Raw genomic sequence first — 19,792 nt, 5'->3', positions numbered from 1 at the left:
CAACCGTAATATCCTGACTGCCCCCTTTGAGCCAGCTTTGCTCCCCTCTCCAGCCTCATCTCCCACTTCCAGCTCCCTGCCCACATCTTTCTGTTCCTTCAATCCACAAAGCACATTCCTCCTCGGGGCCTTTTCGCTTTCTGTTTCCTCCATGCAGAGCCATCTTCCCCCAGCTCATGCAGGGCTGGCTCCTTTCATCATCCCCAGGTCAGCCCCAGGGTGAAAATAGCCCCTCACCCCACCTCCCACTCACTTTCAATCTGGCCTCCTTCTGACAGATGCAAAGTTACTGTGCTTATTCACTGGCTTATTTGATGATCACGTTTCTCTCCCACTAGGCTCTGTGCTCTTGTGAAGTCAGGAACCGTGGCCATCTTGTTCACCAGGTATTCCCAGCAGATAGTACAGTACCTGTCACGTAGCAGGAACTTGATACATAAGTACTGCATGAGTGGATGAACGGACAAACGGATGGATGGACGGATGGGCGGGTCAATTCCCTGGGCTCTTCAAGTCAGTTTTCTGTCTGTCTCAGGTGGAGCTCAGGAAGCTTCCTCAGGTGAGACCATTTATGACCCCTTGCCTTCCCCTGAGGCTTCAGCTCAGACTCACACGCCCAGCTCTCTGCATTGACACATCAGTTCCTTTTGTCCATCTGGGGCTCAGGGACCTCCAGACCTCTCGCAGGCCCCATCTGCTCTGCCTCTTTTGGCTAAAACGTTTTGGTGTTCTGCTTAGGGCTCCACAAGCCCAGGGCTTTCTCTCAGGGTGGGCTGAGTACTCAGTGCAGGGGTGAAGCGGGACGTGGTGTCTGAGGTCTAGGGATAACTCAGGTTATTACCCTGGTTCCCTCCCTGTGACCACAGCCCTGTCGACGGAGTAAAGTACTGCTGTACCAATTGCTAAACAGGGCTGCCCTGAGTCCCACCGCCACCCTGGCCCCTCCCCATTCCCGATTCCTGCAGTCCACCAACCTACCGGCTGGCTCCAGCACAAAGGTTGTCGTCCGTCGTCATGGGCAGGTGCGATGCAAGTCATTAAAGATGTTAAACATTTCCGCAGGACCACATTATGGCTTTCCTCTTTGACCTGATGCTCCACTACTCTTTGGGAGCCCCTTCTGATTCAATCCCACCCCTGCTCTGGCCACCTCCCACTCCCACCACTCACCCCTCCCTCTCCCGCTCCCCACCCCGCTCTTCTGGTACCAGCCCCCTGATTTTCCATTGGAAACAACCCCTACCCCACTCTCTGTCCAGGCAGGTCACGTGAAGTGGACTCTACTCTCCTACCACGTTGGGGGGAAATAGGCTTGTGACTCAGGTCTGACCAATCAGTTAGTTCCATTCACCTAGCTACACAGTGATTGGTTCAGAAATGAACACATGATTCCAGTTGGTCCAATGAGAGTCTGGCAAGAGGGAACTCTTGGAGAAGAGAAAGTGGGTGTTGGGCTCAGCTGGCTGAGCCGGTAAAGTCTGAGGCTGGTGGTGGCTCTCATTGCTATGCCATCCAGAGCCTGCTTGAGAAGAGCTGGAAAAGACAGAAAGTCAGAACTCTATTGACATCGATATTATTCGAACACTTGGATTTAGTTGTGCCTGAAACCATCCGCCCCTGGTCTTTTCAGTTTCATGAGCCAATGCCCTTTTGCACTTAAGCCAGTTAAATGTGAACTTCTGTCACCTGTGACCCAAAGACTAATATGGCCTAGATCTGTGCTGGCTTACACGGTAGTCAGGAGCTGACTAGTGAGCATTTGAAATGTGGCTACACTGAATTGAGACAGATCACGTGTCACATACAAACTAGATTTCAAAGAAAGTATGAAAATAAAGATGTAAACTACGATTGACCCTTAGAGAATAAGGGTTCAAACGGTGTGGGTCCCTTACGTGTGGATTTTTTCAGCAGTAAGTACTACAGTACTACACAGTCTGCAGTTGGCTGAATCCATCCACGCATGCTGCACCACAGGTAGGGAGGAACCACGGATATGGAGGAACCTCAGGTGCAGAGGGCAGACTAATTTATACACGGATTTTTTTTTTTTTTTTTTTTTTGCGGTACGCGGGCCTCTCACTGTTGTGGCCTCTCCCGTTGTGGAACACAGCCTCCGGACGCGCAGGCTCAGCTGCCATGGCTCACGGGCCCAGCCGCTCCGCGGCATGTGGGATCTTCCCGGACCGGGTCACGAACCCGCGTCCCCTGCATCGGCAGGCGGACTCTCAACCACTGCGCCACCAGGGAAGGCCTATACACGGATTTTTGACCGTGGGGAAGGTCAGCACCCCTAACCTCCATGTCGTTCAAGGGTCAACTCTATTTTCTTATTAACTTTTAATATTGATATGTTAAAGTGATAATACTTTGGCTATGTTGTGTTAAAACATATTGTTAAAATGAATGTCATCTGTTTCTATTTTCTTTTTCGATGTTGCTAGTAGAAAATTTTACTTGTGTATGTGGCTTGTGTTATGCTTCTGTTGGACAGTGCTGGCCTTGATGACCCACCTGTAAAATATCAGGAAGCAAGAGATCAGAGCCTACGCAAATAATGAGGCATCCCCACCAGAAAAGCACTCCAAAGATACCGAGGAGGAGGGGCTTTCCTGCTGGCGCAGTGGCTGAGAGTCCGCCTGCCGATGCAGGGGACGCGGGTTCGTGCCCCGGTCTGGGAAGATCCTACATGCCGCGGAGCGGCTGGGCCCGTGAGCCATGGCCGCTGAGCCTGCGCGTCCGGAGCCTGTGCTCCGCGACGGGAGAGGCCACAAACAGTGAGAGGCCCGCGTACCAAACAAACAAAAAAAACCCCAAAGATACCAAGGAGGAGAAGGCTTCCTGAAGAAGGTGGGCACAAAAGATTAGGTCTAGCTTTGCAGGGGTTGAGAGGAAGGGGAAGGCATTCCAGGTCAGGGCACAGCATGAGCAAAGGCCTGAACGTGGGACTAACAGGAGAGGGGTCTCAGGAGAAACGAGGGTGGGATAGGGAGCCTTGAGGGTTAAGATGGGCCGTCAAGGGAATTTCCTGGTGGTCCAGCGGTTAAGACTCCCCACTGCCAATGCAGGGGGTGTGGGTTCCATCTCTGGTCAGGGAGCTAAGATCCCACATACTGTGCAGCGTGGCCGAAAGATTAAAAAAAAAAAAAAAGATGGGCCGTCAATTTTGCCCATCAAACTGGGACTTCCAAGGAGGGAGAGAAGGGCCCTAATTCTGGGGAGGGACAGGAGCAGAATCTGCAGGCCTTTCCCACCAGCATGGAGCCACTCAGAGTTTCAGCATTTCCTTTGGAAATTCTCTCATCCTCAAATAGCTCCCAGTTTCCCTCTGATCTTTTGATTACGCCTAATGCTTTCGGTTTTCTCTAGGCCTGTTTCCTGCAGTCCTTTTCTGTGCCTGCTGGCATCCAGCTCCTAGAAAACATACTCATGTCCTTGGACCTCAACAGAGGACATGCCAGCAGGGGCCTGGAAAAGTGACAGGTGGACTCACTGAGTCCCAGTAGGGCATCACTGAGTAGTACAAAATCAGGGTGCTCTGTCCCCCAGCCAGAGACATCCTGGGGGAGCCATGTCCCCCCAATTCACCTTTTGCAATGCAAAAGAAAAAAAGCCCTGAAAATTACTTTTCATTCTGAAAAAAAGAGCATTACTGATGTCTCGTTTGTTCTCCAAAGGTTTCCACAGAGATATAGAGCAAGTATCTTAGTTTATCAAGCTCCCCACAAAAATGAGACACAGTCTGATGCAATATTTTTCTAGGTCAGGCGGTCACAAAACGTTTGTGTTGCTGAAGGGCTCCGCATCTTTACAGCCCTTAGCTGTCTATTGGACAACCCCTTCCTGGGGAAGCTGGCCTCCAGCCTGGGTCAGCTCCCCCGTCTGCACCAGAGCCCTCAGCATGGCACACGTGAGTGTGTGTGTGTGTGTGTGTGTGTGTGTGTGTGTGTGTGTGTGTGTGAGATTCTCAGGCCACTGAGAATCACCACTGATCCCCAGCGCCTGGCATCTTGTAGGTAGGCACCCTGGAAATACTTGTTAATTGAGCAAATAAATCCTAAATTCAGAGTTTAACCCCCCCTTATTTAGCACCCCAAATAAGGATCTCAGTTCTTGTGCTCGAATCTTCGAAATTACATTTCAAGGGACACAGGTCTCTCCCAGTTAACGTCAGGCTGCAGAAGAGAGGAACCTTCCTCTCTCCACCTTCCTACTCAGCCTCCTGGCTGAGTGCCCACTCTGCCCCAGCCCTGAGGACCCCAAGTAGGTGTGGGAGTAGGAGGGCGTTTTCATGAGGTTCATCCCAGGCTCTGGTGCGTTAAGAAGCCACATTTATAGGAGAGCTTCGAGTCAGACTGAACGTACATGTTTCCATCCTCTTGCGTGTTACTGAGCCTGAGCTCATCATACTGCTCACCACATGACACGCCAATAAATTAAGAGACGAGCTGTTGGGGGAAGGGATAATGACTTTATTTGGAAAGCCAGCAGATGGAGAAGTTGTGGACTAGTGTCCCAAAGAACCATCTTCCTCAAGTTAGAACTCAGGCTTCTTTTATACAAAAGGGGAAGGGGTAAAGCCCTGGTTCCAGCCAGACTCTGGAGGGGTGGTGGTAATTTCTCCCTCCCTGCAGTCATTCACAGGTGGACCTGGTCAGGATGGTTCCTGCGAGCTAAACAAAGGTACTTCAGCTTACCACTCATTTTCTGGGAGGCAGGGTTCCCAGAGGTGGGCCATTGTGTATACTTTAAGCTTATAGGCAACATCCCTTTGGTGATTAACTTCGAATACAAAGGTTCTTCCTTATTGCATGAGGACTATTGGGGGAAACTGAGGCAAGGGATTTGGAAACATTCTACAAATGGAGCAGCTGGAGAAGATGAAGATCACCGGGGTTGGAGTGAGGGTTAGGGCTGGGCTTCCACCTAGGGTTGGGGTTTTTATCTCCCAGCCGAGGTCCCCTTCAAGATATGTGTGCATGTAAACCTCAGGAGGTGGGAGTGGTGAACCGCGAGGTTCTTCACCAAAATTCCATGAGGCACCGGGGCTGCAAGCGGAGAACAGGAGCCTTAGAATTCTGCTGCCTTGGAATCTTGGCCAGAGGGGAAGGGTGGGGAGGTGGGGGGCCCAGCTGTGGCTGGGGACAAGTGACATCCGCTGGCACAAAATGTGGTCTAGAAGACAGCAGCTGGAATTCAGCTGGGCAGAGAGGGCAGAACTTCTGTGGACAGCTCAGCTAAGAAGGGGACTGTGGCCTCTCTGAGGGGGAGGCTCTGACAGAGGGTATGAGGGGAGTTGGGTGGCAACAGGGCATGTCCTAGTGTCTGTGTCTGTGGGTGTGTAGAAGCGTGTGTCTCTGGGAGTGAGGATGTATATGTGTCTGAGGTGTGCACATGTATGATTAAATGTGTGAATGTGTATGCTGGTTTAGAGATGGCTGTGTCTAAGGGAGTGTGGGCACCCCACCGGGCCAGTGTATGTATATGTATCTGGGGCATTTTTGTGTGGCTGAGTTAGTCATGTGTGTGTGCTGTGTGTGAATGTGTTTTGTGTGTATGCGTGACAAGAGATGGGGCAAAGAAGCACTATAAACTCGGGATGGAGCCATTTAGCGCTTACACCATTGGAAGCTTGTGGAAATTTGAAGACTTGGGGGCAGGAGAGCCAAGTTCAAAACCCAACTTCGCCACATTTCAGCTGTGTCCTCAATAGTCTCTCCTTCTTTCCAAGCCTCAGTTTCCTCATCTGTAGAATGGGCATCATTACCCTCACTGCCTCCCAGGGCTGACCTACAGACCACTCTGGGCCAAGGTAACTCAGCTCCCTCTGGGGAGAGGAAATGAGAAAAGAGGTTCCATTCTCTGTGCTCTTGGAATTTCTTACCAAGAGCATGTATGATTTTTATGGTGGAGATGTTAGGAAAAGGCATCTGTGCTCTGGAAACCTTTACCACCTTTCTCAGTCTGGCTGGGGTGATGCTTGTTGTTCTGCGGACAGATGACCATGGTGGACATGGCTGGGTGTGAGGTTATTTGCCAGGGTCAGATCCTCAGACCAGGCAGGCTCTGGGTGGTCTCCCTCTCCCCAGGAGCCAGCTAGGGATGTCACTGCCTAACTTGGAGAAGACAGGAATGCTGCTTCTGGGAAGCCTCCCGACTTGCATTCTTGGCCAAGAAGAGTGGGGCCCACCCCGGTGCCCAGAGAAACAGGACAAAATCACATGTAGAAACAGACTTAAGGGTTAAATTAAATGGAAACTTGCCTTTCACAATGTCTGTTTTCTTTTCCCTCCTTTTATTTTTATTTTTTTAGGTCCCCCTCCTCCCCACAATGAATCACAAAAAGCTATTATCAGAGGTTATGTCTGGGGAGGGAAAGGGAAGGATTTCACTTTCCATTTTGTACCTTTCAAAGTAAGGTTTGAATTTTGGAACCATATCCTTTTTTCCTCTTTGTTCTCCTGCTTCCTCCTGTCGCTGGTATCAGGAAGTCTCTGGCCAGAGAGCCTGCCACTAGGGATTTTCTTCTTCAAAGCTTAGCATGTGAAAAGGAAATAAAAACTGCAGTCACTGTTATATAATTTTTTTTAAATTTTATTTATTTATATTTGGCTGTGTAGGGTCTTCGTTTCTGTGCGAGGGCTTTCACTAGTTGCGGCGAGCGGGGGCCACTCTTCATCACGGTGTGGGGGCCTCTCACTGTCACAGCCTCTCTTGTTGCGGAGCACAGGCTCCAGATGCGCAGGCTCAGTAGTTGTGGCTCACGAGCCCAGTCGCTCCGCGGCACGTGGGATCTTCCCAGACCACAGCTCGAACCCGTGTCCCCTGCATTAGCAGGCGGATTCTCAACCGCTGCGCCACCAGGGAAGCCCTCTGTTACATAATTTTTAAAAATCCCGAAACGCTGACTTCCAAAACTTAATTTTTTCTTCACATTGCATATTTAAACATTTTTTTAACAGGCATTACATTTACATAATTTGACTTTCAAAAGGTACAAAAGAATAAGCAGTGAAACACTTTCCTCTCATCCCTGACCCCAGTTTTCTTCCCCAGAGGCAACCCCTGTTCCCAGTTCCTCATGCAGCCCTCCGGGACATCTTTGCACATACAAGCAGATACATATAGGTATTTCCTCTCCTTCCCCTCCCGATGCTGTGGTTTCCTTTACACTCTGCTCCGTTCCCCCCCTGACCCCAGCATTTAACAATATATCTTGGTGGTTGTTTGCAAGAGTACACGAATGCCTATAGAATCTGGTCATTTTACAGAAGGGGAAACTGAGGCCCAGAGAGCTCTAGAACCCCGTCTTGCCTCACAGTCTGGGGAGTGTTCCTCAAGTTGGAGGGTGAAATCGTCAGGGATGAACTGTTTCCACTCAGAGATATTATTTTAAACAAATTCACTGAGCGAAATAGAGCTTAGACCAAGATTTGTTTAACAGCCCTTGGTTCTCAGAAGGAAGAGAGGAAATCACAGCTTCCCAAGTACACACTAGAAAACAGCACCCGCCTTCCCCGGGGGTCATCTGCGAGACAATGCCTGCCCCTGTCACAGATCGCTGCCTCCCAGCCCAAACTGGGACCAAATCTACTGAGCCCCCTTCCAGTACTGCCACAACAGCTGTGTAGCATTGGGTAGGTCACCTTCCCTCTCTGGGCCTCCGGGTTCATCTTCCCCAAGGAGCTCCTCTCTACGCCTCACCAGCTGGAATTTGTTGCTGCCTTTCTAGGTTCCCACAACTCGTGATTTACAACCATCCTTCCCCGGTCCCCACCACTTCCTCCTTTCACTCAAATCATCTTTAATTAATTGAGCATTTACAATGTTCCGGGTCTGTGCCAAGCAGTCTTCATGCACTGAAGTTTCAAAACAACACTGAGGGGAAGGGAGAAACTGGACACATTTTACGCATTTTACAGATAAGGAAACTGAGACTTAGGGAGGTCAAGGAAGTACCCTGTGTTACACAGCTAGTTAGCATTGGAGACAGAAATCATACGAGGCGGACTCTGCCGACCGCACGGTCCCTAATGTGACCTACCACTCCCTTGGGTGTTGATATTCAAGTGTAAGCCTAGACAGCTTCACGTCAACCCCCAAAGAAGCTGGGCCCAGAGAGGAAAAGCAGAGTGCCCAAAGGCACACAGCCACCAGGGCAGAGCAGAAAAGGGAACATTTCCTTCGCTCTTTTGGATATTTATCATGTACAGGGTGCCGGGGGCAGGGAGGTGCCCCCAGGTTGCTCACAGATCTTCTGATCCATACAGTGGCCTAAGCCAGGCGTTGAGCCGTAGCTACGTGCCAGGCACTGTACGGCTCACGCATATTTTCTTCATAGCTCCGACCCATTGAGGAAAGGCACTTGACCCATTTTACAGTTGGGGGAACTGAGGCTCAGAAGGTGTGGAAGCCCTGGAGCTGGAGCTCTGGCCCGACCCCAGCCTGTTGTCCTAACCATCCCAGTGCTCTGCCTCCCAGGCTTGGGAATGCACAGCACTGAGAATGAATGGGGGGCGGTGTTGTATGATACCTAGTAACAGTTATTATTATCAGTGGGGTGCTGTAACTGGATGACCCTTCTCCTCGGGCCTGGACAAGAGGAGTGGGGGTTTGGATGGAGGGGTCTGGACATTTCCTGGACCTTCATCATCCAAGAGAAAGCAACCAGGCACCATCCGTAGACAGGAAGGTGACTCAGACTTTCCTCTGGGACAAGTCCAGCCTGAGATCCCAGAACCTCGGGCTGACCCAACTAGCAGCTCCTGGTTTCTCTCCCATAGAGTGTGGAGAAAAGGTCCCCAGGTGATTTCTCTGCCAGGGAGAGATGGGGCGTTCAGCAGCTGAGGAACAGAGAAAAATCTCACTCCTGAGAGAGACCAGAGAAGGGCAGTGATTTATCCAAAGTCCCGCAGAAAGTCGGAGGCTGAGGCCAGCCCTGTCTGGAACACTGAACAACTCTTGGAGAGGTCTGTTGTGTGCGAGGCTGGCGACATCAAGATGGACAAAGCCCACACCCTCCCTGGAAATGTTCGTGGCTCAGTGGGGAGTGACGTCACGACTGGGCAAAGACCTTGTGGCGTGTCCACCCCATGGGGGAAAGAAGTGGCAGCCTGGTGGCCCAGAGGAGGATGCCGTGCAATTCTGTCTAGTGGGGGAGAGAGGAGGAGAGGGAATGTATCAGGGAAAGCACTTGTGTGGGCACAGAAGGGTACGTTTTGCCAGGTGGAGAAGGGAGGAAGCATTCCAGAAGGAGGGAACAGCATGACCAAAAGCTCAGAGGTGGGATTGTGCCCAGGGACTGTGAGAGGCAGTAGAATGTATGAGTTGAAGGCCGAGATTTTTTTTTTTTTTTTTTTTTTGCCGTACGCGGGCCTCTCACTGCTGCGGCCTCTCCCGTTGCGGAGCACAGGCTCCGGACGCGCAGGCTCAGCGGCCATGGCTCATGGGCCCAGCCGCTCCGCGGCATGTGGGATCTTCCCGGACCAGGGCACGAACCCGCGTCCCCTGCATCGGCAGGCGGACTCTCAACAACTGCGCCACCAGGGAAGCCTAGAAGGCCGAGATTTTGGGCTCAAACTACTTAGGGTTGAATCCTGGCTCTGTCACTTACAGCTGTGGACCTTGGCAAGCATTCTAAACTCCTGGTGCCTGTTTCCTTCTCTGTAAAATGGGGAAAACAGTAGTACCCATCTCAAAGCGTTTTTGTGAGGATTAAATAAATTAATCCACATAAAAGAGAGCGAGGCACATATTCTCAACTTCTATTAACAACGCGGTAATTGGGTTCAGGGAGAATTCCAGTGTGGTGGTCCAGGGCTCTTTCCTCTGCTTTTGGGGCTCCAAGAAACCTTCTCCTCACCTCACCCAGTATTCAAGATCCCTGATGGGTGGCCTGGAGAGGCGGAGATTCTGGGAATAGGCCTAGTGGAGCTTTTGGAAAGTCCCAGCTGTCGATTGGGATCCAGCCGCAGGGGTTAGGACATGAGAGAGGAGGGGATCCTCTGGGAAGGTGGGAGTATAGGAAGGGAGGGCTGCTCCAGATGGAGCAGAGAGACACCCCCCAACCCCACGCAGGGGCCCTCTTGCCTAAGGGCTCTGGAAAACTCTTACGGGACTGGTCAGCTGCGGAGGGATGTCACAGATTTACGACCATTCATAAACACAGAAAGAATTTGCCTGGGCCTCCCACGCAGGGACATGGAATATCCAGAAACAACTGGGGTGGGGAAGAGTGGGGGAGCGCAGGGCAGCACTGGGGCTGTCTGGAGCCGTTCAGTCTGGGGCAGGCGGGAGGCCTCCGGAGTCACCAGCCCACCTTGACCAGCCGGCGGGGGGGTGTGGTGCCGGAAGAGGCAGCCGCCTTCCCAAGACGACTCAAGGGTCAATGGAAGAGCCCCACCTGAGCCAGTGTCTTGGAGGAACAGGACATGCTCATGACTCCTCGGGTGGGGTATGTCACAGGGACACACAGGAAACAGGGCTTGAAGTGATGGGAGTGTCTCTAAGGATGCCTTGGGGGTCCTCCCCACTCAGGAACAGGAACTCCTGTTTTCTGTGCCAGGCACTCTGCCGTCTCTGCGGTTCAGCTTCTCTCTGGGTCTCTGTGTCTTTTTCTGTGGCTGCTCAGTCCCCCTAGGTCAGCCGTGGCACCCTGTCCTCACATCCCTCCCTGCTGTGGCCCCTGCTCACTGCTGTTCCGCAGAAGCCGAGGAAGTCTTGGCTTTTGTGCCCCTCTCTTCTCCATGTCAGAAGCACAGTGGGGTTTGGGGAGAGGGGCTGACAGCCCCACACTCTCCGAGAGGGGTGTTTTCCCAAAATTCGGCTTTTCAACTGAGTGATTTAACATCTAATTGAGTTATTTATTATAAGGTAAATAAATACTAAATTTGTTTTTGAATCAGTATTACATGTTATCTTAGTCAGCTGGGCTGCTGTTACAAAATAATGTGAACCGGGTGGCTTACCAACAACAGAAGTTTATTTCTTACAGTTTTAGAGGCTGAAAGTTCAAGATCATTGTGCCAGCATGGTCCATCCTGGTGAGGACCCTCTTCCGGGCTGTAGACTGCTGACTTCTCATTGTATCCTCCCATGGTGGAAAAAGGGAGTGAACTAGCTTTCAGGCTTCTTATAAGGACGCTCATCCCATTCATGAGGGCTCCACCCTCAAGACCTAAGTATCTCCCTAAGGCCCTTCCTCCAACATCACACTGGGGATTAGATTTCAGCATATGAATTTTGGGGGGACACAAACATTCAGTCCATAACACACGTACATGGTATAACAGTAAAAAACAAACCTCTCTCCCTGTCCCCTGACCCCCAGTTACTTTTCCCAGAGGTAACTACTCTTGCCTGTTTCTTCAACAATAACTTCAATGTTGATTTGTGATTTGAGAGTTTCTGTGGTGCTGATGAAAAGTCCCAAGAGAAAGCACTAGGAAAGCAGGACCATGAAATGCCCAGAAAACATAGTTAGAGGGAAGAGTCTTTTCTCTGGGCCACTTTCCCTTCTAAACAACGGTGAAAGCCCCCATTCCTGCATCCCATTTGGGCCTCTCTTCCTGGTGTGAGAATTTGACTGTGATTCTGCTCTGTGGGTTTTAAAATCTAATGAGACAGGTTATTCCTCCATTCCAGAGCAAGCCTGGGGCAGGTCTGGGGTGGCTACCATTGGCTCTAGATTTAACCCCTGGTCCCAACACTTGCTGCCTTAGTGATAGGTTACCAGTTTTTAGTATATCTTTCAGAAAGATCCAAAGATTTTAAGCATATATGTACATATAGCCCCAGCTCCCCTTTTTACTACAATTAGGATAGTATACTGGGCAAGTGATTTAGATCACTCTCACCACTTCTCTTTAACATTGTACTAGAGTGGTAGCCAGTGCAATAAGTCAAGAAATAAAAGGCATAAGAATTAGAAAGGAAAAAAAAAAAAGCTATCATTACTCACGACATGATTGAGTACAGAGAACTTTCCAAAAGGATCTACACACTAGCTCTTGGAATTGATAAGGATATTTAGCATGGTTTCTGCATCCAAGGTTAATACAAAGGTTAATTACATTTCGATAAACAAGCAACATACAAATAGATACTTAAATTTAAAGATGAGGGATTCCCTGGTGGCGCAGTGGTTGGGAGTCCGCCTGCCGATGCAGGGGACACGGGGTTCGTGCCCCGGTCCGGGAAGATCCCACATGCCGTGGAGCGGCTGGGCCCGTGAGCCATGGCTGCTGAGCCTGCGCGTCCGGAGCCTGTGCTCTGCAGCGGGAGAGGCCACAACAGTGAGAGGCCCGCGTACCGCAAAAAAAAAAAAAAAATTTAAAGATGAGATGATTAAAAATTTTTAATGGAAAATTTTAAATGTTATACAGTACTATAAATAATTTGAAACGTAGAAAGAAATCTAGTAAAAGTTGTACAAGACCTCTTCATTGAAAACCACAAACTATTTTTGAAAAAAACTTACAGAAAAGCTAAATGAATGGAGGAATATACCATGACCATAGATTGAAAGACTCAGGATTATAAAGAGTCTACTTCTCATTTCTCCAAATTGATCTATAGATTTAAGGCAATTCCAGTAGAAAAAAATCCTTTTTTTTGCATATATATAGAATGTCTTTATTCTTGAAAGAAGATACATGTTTGAAATATTTAAGAATGTAGTGTCATCACTGAGTATAACTTCCTCTCACTGAAAGAATACTCTACCTAAAATTTCTTTCATATAGCGTGTAACAAACATCTATGTATCTAATGCAGGAAGAAACCTTTACATGCAGATGGAAAGGAAGATACATCCTGTCCCTGTTTGAAAGCTAGGCTTTTCCCACCTTCAAAGCAGCTTTAAAAACAATAGTGCTACAGGTCTGTTATACAATTCACTGCATGCATGAATGCAGTATAGCTTTCTTTCACTGAAAGAACGCTGTGCCTAAAATTTCTTTCACGTAGCTTGTGAGAAACATCTATATAAATCTAATGTGGGAAGAGTCTTCACAAGGACTCAGAAAGGAAGATACCTCCTTTTCCTGTTTGAAAGCTAGGCTATTTGCAGCTTCAAGGTAGCCTTGGAAACAATAGTGCTACGGGTTTGTTATACAATCATTGCATGCATGACTTACTGAGTATTTAAAAAAAAAAGAATAGAGTGTCATGATGTCTACAATTTTCTTGCAAATTACTTTTTTGTTTTTTCTTTTTTAATGTTATTGTAATAATGTTTTTCCATAATCATTTGAGACATTTTCTTCTCTAAACATTTAATAATAAACTAATTTTTTAAATTAAAAAAATTTATTGAGGTATAATTGACATACAGCATTATATTTCAGGTGTAGAACATAATGATTCAATATTTGTATATATTGTGAAATGATCATCACAATAAATCTAGTTAACATCTTCTGTCACCATGAATAGTTACAACTTTTTGGTGTGTGTGACGAGAACTTTTAAGATTGATTGACTCTCTTAGCAGCTTTCAAATATGCAATACAGTGTTATTAACTATAGTCATGCTGTACATTGGATCCCCATGACTTTTGATTTTATAACTGGAAGTTTCTACCTTTTGACCCCCTTTACCCATTTTGCCCACCCCTACCTGCCTCCTCTGGCAACCAGTTCCCTGTATTCATAAACTTGTTTTTTATTTTTAATTCCACATGTAAGTGACATTTAACAGTATTTGTCTTTCTCTGTCTGACTTATTTCACTTAGCATGAGGCCCTCAAGGCAAGACTTCATTCTTCCTAATGTGTTTATTTTGTTTTTGTTTTTGCTATTTTTTGGCCACGCAGCATGTGGGACCTTAGTTCCCTGACCAGGGATTGAACCGTGCCCCCTGCTGTGGAAGCGTGGAGTCTCAAGCAGTGGACCACCAGGGAAGTCCCTGTAATGTGGTTTGAAATCAAGGATCATAACGCTTTCAGCTTTGCTCTTCTTTCTCAAGATTGTTTTGGCTATTTGAGGTCTTTTGTAGTCCCATAAATATTTTAGGATTGTTTGTTTCCAGGATAGTTTTTTTTTTTTTTTTCCCCCGGTACGCGGGCCTCTCACTGCTGTGGCCTCTCCCATTGCGGAGCCAACAGGCTCCGGACGCGCAGGCTCAGCGGCCATGGCTCACAGGCCCAGCCGCTCCGCGGCATGTAGGATCTTCCCGGACCGGGGCACGAACCCACATCCCCTGCATCGGCAGGCAGACTCTCAACCACTGTGCCACCAGGGAAGTCCTATCCTTTTTTTTATTCTAGTCATTCTTGTGGTATGAAATGGTATCTTATTGTGGTTTACATTTCTCTAATGACTAAGTGTAGAACATCTTATCATATGCTTATTGGATATTCATATAGCTTCTTTCGTGAGATGTCTATTTAGTTCCTTTGCCTATTTTTAAATTGGATTACTTGTGTTCTTAGTCGTGTTCTGTAAAAGGTTCTTTGTATTTTGGGTACACATCTTTAAGCAGATAGGTAATTTACAAATATTTTCATGTAGTGATTAGATTTTCTTAATGGTGATTCATACAGTTTTACATTTTAATGAAATTCAATTTATTAATTTAAAATTTTATGGATCACGCTTTTGTTGTTGCATCTAAGAAACGGCTGCCGACCCTTTCGAGTCGAGCCTCAACAAGGGTCCTCCTGCCCCGTGTTGCTTGCACCAATAGAACGAGACCAAGTTTGGTTTTAAAGCAAAGGAAAGTTTTATTCTTTGGTCAAATCAAAGAATGGACAGGTGCAAGCTCTGGCTCTCGAGTTCGCGCTACCCCCCCTCCAGCAAGGCCGTGGGCGGGGCCGCTTTACAGGGTTCTTGTCAAGTGGAGAGGGGGCGGGGTTCTTGCAGGTCTGGCGCAGGCATGTTGCTCACGCTCCAGATCGCAGTGCCACGTGCAGCGTCCCTGCACACGGCCCTGTCAAGTTGGGGTGCTGGGCTTAGTGGTTCTGCGATGGAAACTCTAATCCGTGGTATTAGGTGCAAGACCTCTGTACCTGGTCCCCTACAGGCAAGGGAAAGTAGACTAAGCACAGAAGAAATTAGACCTTATCACCTAGATTCAATCTTATTTTTCCGGCTTTGCCGGTGACAAAAGCTTTGCCTAATCCAAGGTCACAAAGATTTCATCCTAAGAGTTTTATAGTTTTAACTCTACATTTAGGTCTCTGATCCATTTTGAGTTAAATTTTGTGAATGGTGTGATGTAGGGGGTCCAACTTCATTCTTTTGTGTGTAGGTATCTCGTTGTCTCTTGGCTCCTTGGTTGCAAATCAATTAACCGTAAATGTAAGGGTTTATTTCTGTGTCGTTGATCTATACGTCTATCCTTATTCAGCCCCACATTCTCTTTATTACTGTAGTTTATAGTAAGTTTTGAAATTGGGAAGTTATGTCCTCTAACTTTGTTATTCTTTTTCAAGATTGTTTTTGTTATTCAAGGCCCTTTGCCTTTTAATATAAACTTTAGAAACAGCTAGTCAATCTCTGTGGAAAAGAAAAAGACTTGCTTGGATTTTTATTTTTTAATTGGGGTATAGTTGTTTTACAATGTTATGTTAGTTTCTACTGTACAGCAAAGTGGAGTTCCCTGTGCTATACAGCAGGTTCTCATTAGTTATCTATTTTATACATATTAGTGTATATATGTCAATCCCAATCTCCCAGTTCATCCCTCCACCACTTGCTTGGACTTTGATAAGGATCGAGTTGGATCTGCTGATCAAATAGAAGAGAATTTCCTGTAGATAATGAGTCTTCCAATCCATAAACACAGAATGTCTCTCTGTTTATTTAGATTTCTATTACTCTTGGCAAAGACATAATTTTCAGTTTTCAAATCTTGCCCCACATTTGTTAAATTTATTCCAAAGTATTTTATTCTTTTGATACTGTTGTGAATGAAACTGTTCATTTTTGGATTGTTCATAAGTGTACAGAAATACAGGTGATTTTTGTATATTGATCTACTCTGCAATCAGCTGTACTACTGTTGTTTCTACTAGGGTTTTGTGGTTCTGTTTATTTGTTTTTGTAATCCCTGAGAATTTTCTGTACATAGGATCATGACATGTGCAAGTAGGGATAGTTTACTTCTTCCCTTTCGGTATGGATGCCTCTTATTTCTCTTTGTTGCTCCAATAAAATATTGACTTAAAGTGACTAGAGCAGAAATCCTTGTCTTGCTCCGGATCTCAGGGGGAAAGCATTTGGTTTTTCACCATTACGTATGTGTTGGCTGTGGGTTTTTCATAGATGCCCTTTATCAGATTGAGGAAGTTCCTTTCCACTTTTAGTTAGTTGAGTATTTTTTTTATCATTAAAGGGTATGGGGGCTTCCCTGGTGGCGCAGTGGTTGAGAGTCCGCCTGCCAATGCAGGGGACACGGGTTCGTGCCCCAGTCCGGGAAGATCCCACATGCCGCGGAGCGGCTGGGCCCGTGAGCCATGGCCGCTGAGCCTGCGCGTCCGGAGCCTGTGCTCCGCAACGGGAGAGGCCACAGCAGTGAGAGGCCCACGTACCGCAAAAAAAAAAAAAAAAAAGGGTATGGGATTTTGTCAAATTCTTTTTCTGGGTCTATTGAGATGATCATGTGGTTTTTGTCCTTTATTCTATTAATATGGCATATTGCATTGATTGTTTTTTGTATGTTAAACCAGCCATGTATTCCGGAGATAAATTCCACTCGATCATAGTTAATCCTTTTTATATTTTGCTGGATTTTGGTTTGCTCATTTTTTATTTAATATAATTTTTGCATTTAGATTCATAAGGGATGTTGGTTTTCCTAGTTTTGTTTGTTTTTGTTTTCCTTAGTTTTCTTTTTTGTGATCACTTTTTCCGGTTTTGGTATCAGAGTAATAATATTGGCCTCCCAGTGTTACTGACCCAGGTGCTCGGACTCTTCAATCAATAGAAATTGACAAGAGGCCAGATGAGAAATTCAGGCAAGGCTTTATTGGGCTCTGGCTGCAGCAGGAGGGAGTGAAAACAAGAAACAGGTGCCCTTGCTTTCTCTCTGAGGAGAGCAGGCTGATTCCTTAAATGGGGTGAGTGTAAGGGGTGGATTGGTGGGTTGGGCTGGAGGGATGGCTTAGGTGGGCTGCCCACCCCCTTGGTGGTGCTGTGTGCAGGGATCACACAGAGTACCCTGCTTTTGCTCTTGGCAGAAACGGCAGCTGGTTTTGGCCTTTTTGTATCCTATTCATAATTTGCCCTACCTGCACATGCATGCAGTTATTTTTAGTCCCTTATAGTTTTTTTGTATTCTCGAGTAGACATTTATCCAGGTACAAGGACTCCAGTGAAGGGTTCCAGGTGCCGGGTCCCAAGTCCCAGCCTATCTCAATAGAATAAGTTGGGAAGTATTCCCTCCTATTTTGGGAAGTTAGAGAAGGATTGGTGTTAATTCTTCCTTAAACTTTTGTCAGAATTCACTAGTGAAGCTATCTGAGCTTGGCCTCTACTTTGTGGGAAAATTTTGATCACTAATCCAGTCTTTCGGCTTGTTATATATCTGTTCAGACTTTCTATTTCTTTCTTAGTCAGTTTTGGTAGTTTTTGTCTTTCTAGGAATTTGTCCATTTCATCTAGTTTATCTAATTTGTTGTCATACAGTTGCCCATAATATTTTCTAGGTAGTAATATCTCCTGTTTCATTCCTGATTTTGTTAATTTGTGTCTTTTCTCCTTGAGTCTAACTAAAGTTTTGTCAGTTTTGTTGATATTTTCAAAGAACCAACATTTGGTTTCATTGATTTTCTCTGTTGTTTTTCTGTTTATTTCCACTTTAATCTGTACTATTTCACCCCTGCAGCTTGCTTTGGATTTAGTTTGATCTTTTTTTAAATTAGTTTCTCATGATGGAAGTTTAGGTTATTTGAGATCGTTCTCCTTTTTAAATATAGGCATTTAGAGCTGTAAATTTCCCTCTATGCACTGTCTTAGCTGTATCCCCTAAGTTTTGATGTTTTGTGTTTTGTTTTTATTCAACTCAAAGTACTTTCTAATTTCATCTGTGACTTCTTTTTTACTCACTGGTTATTTAGGAGTTTGTTGTTTAATTTTCATGTATTTCTGAATTTCCAAAAATTCCTTCTGTTATTTTATTCAATTGTGGTTGGAAAACATACTTTGGATCATTTCAGTCTTTTAAAATTTATTGAGACTTGTTTTATGGCTTAACATATGGTATATCCTGAAGAATGTTCTATGTACACTTGAGAAGAATGTTTATTCTGCTATTGTTGGGTTAGAATGTTCTATAGATGCCGGTAAGGTCCAGTTTTTTTTATAGTGTTGTTCAAGTCTTCTATATTCTTATTGATCTTCTACATACTTATATTAATTATTGAAAATGGGACAATTGAAGTCTCTATTGTTGAATTATCCCTTGGATTCTGTCAATTTTTGATTCATGTATTTTGGAGTACTGTTAGGTGAATATATGTTTATAATGGTTGTACAATTAATCTTAATTTAGAAGCATCTAAGTTGCATTACTCTCAATTTAATTTCAGTAATACACAAAACCTTTGCTTCAATCCCTCCCCTCTCCTTCATTTTATTATTTTCATATAAATTACATCTTTATACATTTTAAATCTATCAACCCAGTTTGACAATTATCGCTTCATGCAGTTTTCTAAATCAGATGAGAGAAGAAAAGAGTTATAAACAAAAAAAATTTATACTGTCTTTTATATTTACCTGTGTAGTTACCTTTACTGGTGCTCTTTATTTCTTTTGTGGATTTGACTTACTGTCTTAGGTCCTTTTATTTCAGTTTGCAGAATTTACTTTAGTATTTCTTGTAGGGCATGTCTGCTCGTGACAAATTCACTGTTTCTGTTTATATAGGAATGCTTTTATTTCTAATTTGTTTTTGCAGGACAGCTTTGCTGGATAGGGAATTCTTGGTTGACAGTCTTTTTCCTTCAGCACTTTGAATGTGTTATCCTTCGGCCTTCTGGCATCCACGGTTTCTGATGAGAAGTCAGCTGTTCATCTTAGAGGATCATATGTATGAGATGAACTGTTTTTCTCTTGCTACTCTCAAGATTCCTTCTTTGTCTTTCTACAGTTTTACTGTGATGTGTCTAGTTGTGAATCTCCCCCCTCCTTTGTGCTATACTTGTCATATATATGTCTATATATGTGTGTTACAAACCTAACAGTATAGTGTTATAATTATTTCTTTACATAGTCTTATGCCTTTCAAAGAAGTTAAGAGAAGAAAAGAGAAAATATATATTTATAATGGTTTTAAATTAACTTACATATTTATGATTTCTGGTAGTCTTCATTTCTTCCTGTGAATTCAGGGTAATTCCTAGTGTACTTTCCTTACACCAGTATAACTCACCTCCCTCCTTCACGCTATTACTGTTACATATATTACATCTTTGTATGTCGTAAGCCCAACAGTACACTTTTATCATGATTTTTTAAAATTTATTTTTAAATTTTATTTATTTTTAGCTGCACTGGGTCTTTGTTGCTGTGTGCAGGCTTTCTCTAGTTGCAGCGAGCGGGGGCTACTCTTCTTTGCGGTGCACAGGCTTCTCATTGCGGTGGTTTCTCTTGTTGTGGAGCACAGGCTCTAGGCACATGGGCTTCAGTAGTTGCAGCATGCAGGCTCAGTAGTTGTGGCTCACAGGCTGTAGACTGCAGGCTCAGTAGTTGTGGTGCACAGGCTTAGTTGCTCCACAGAATGTGGGATCTTCCCGGACCAGGACTTGAACCTGTGTCCCCTGCATTGACAGGCAGATTCTTAACCACT

The sequence above is a fragment of the Tursiops truncatus genome, chromosome 19 (genome assembly GCF_011762595.2).
Source record: "Tursiops truncatus isolate mTurTru1 chromosome 19, mTurTru1.mat.Y, whole genome shotgun sequence".
Classification (NCBI taxonomy): domain Eukaryota; kingdom Metazoa; phylum Chordata; class Mammalia; order Artiodactyla; family Delphinidae; genus Tursiops; species Tursiops truncatus.
The sequence above is the reverse complement of the archived record's forward strand: the minus strand, read 5'-3'. Positions refer to the sequence as shown.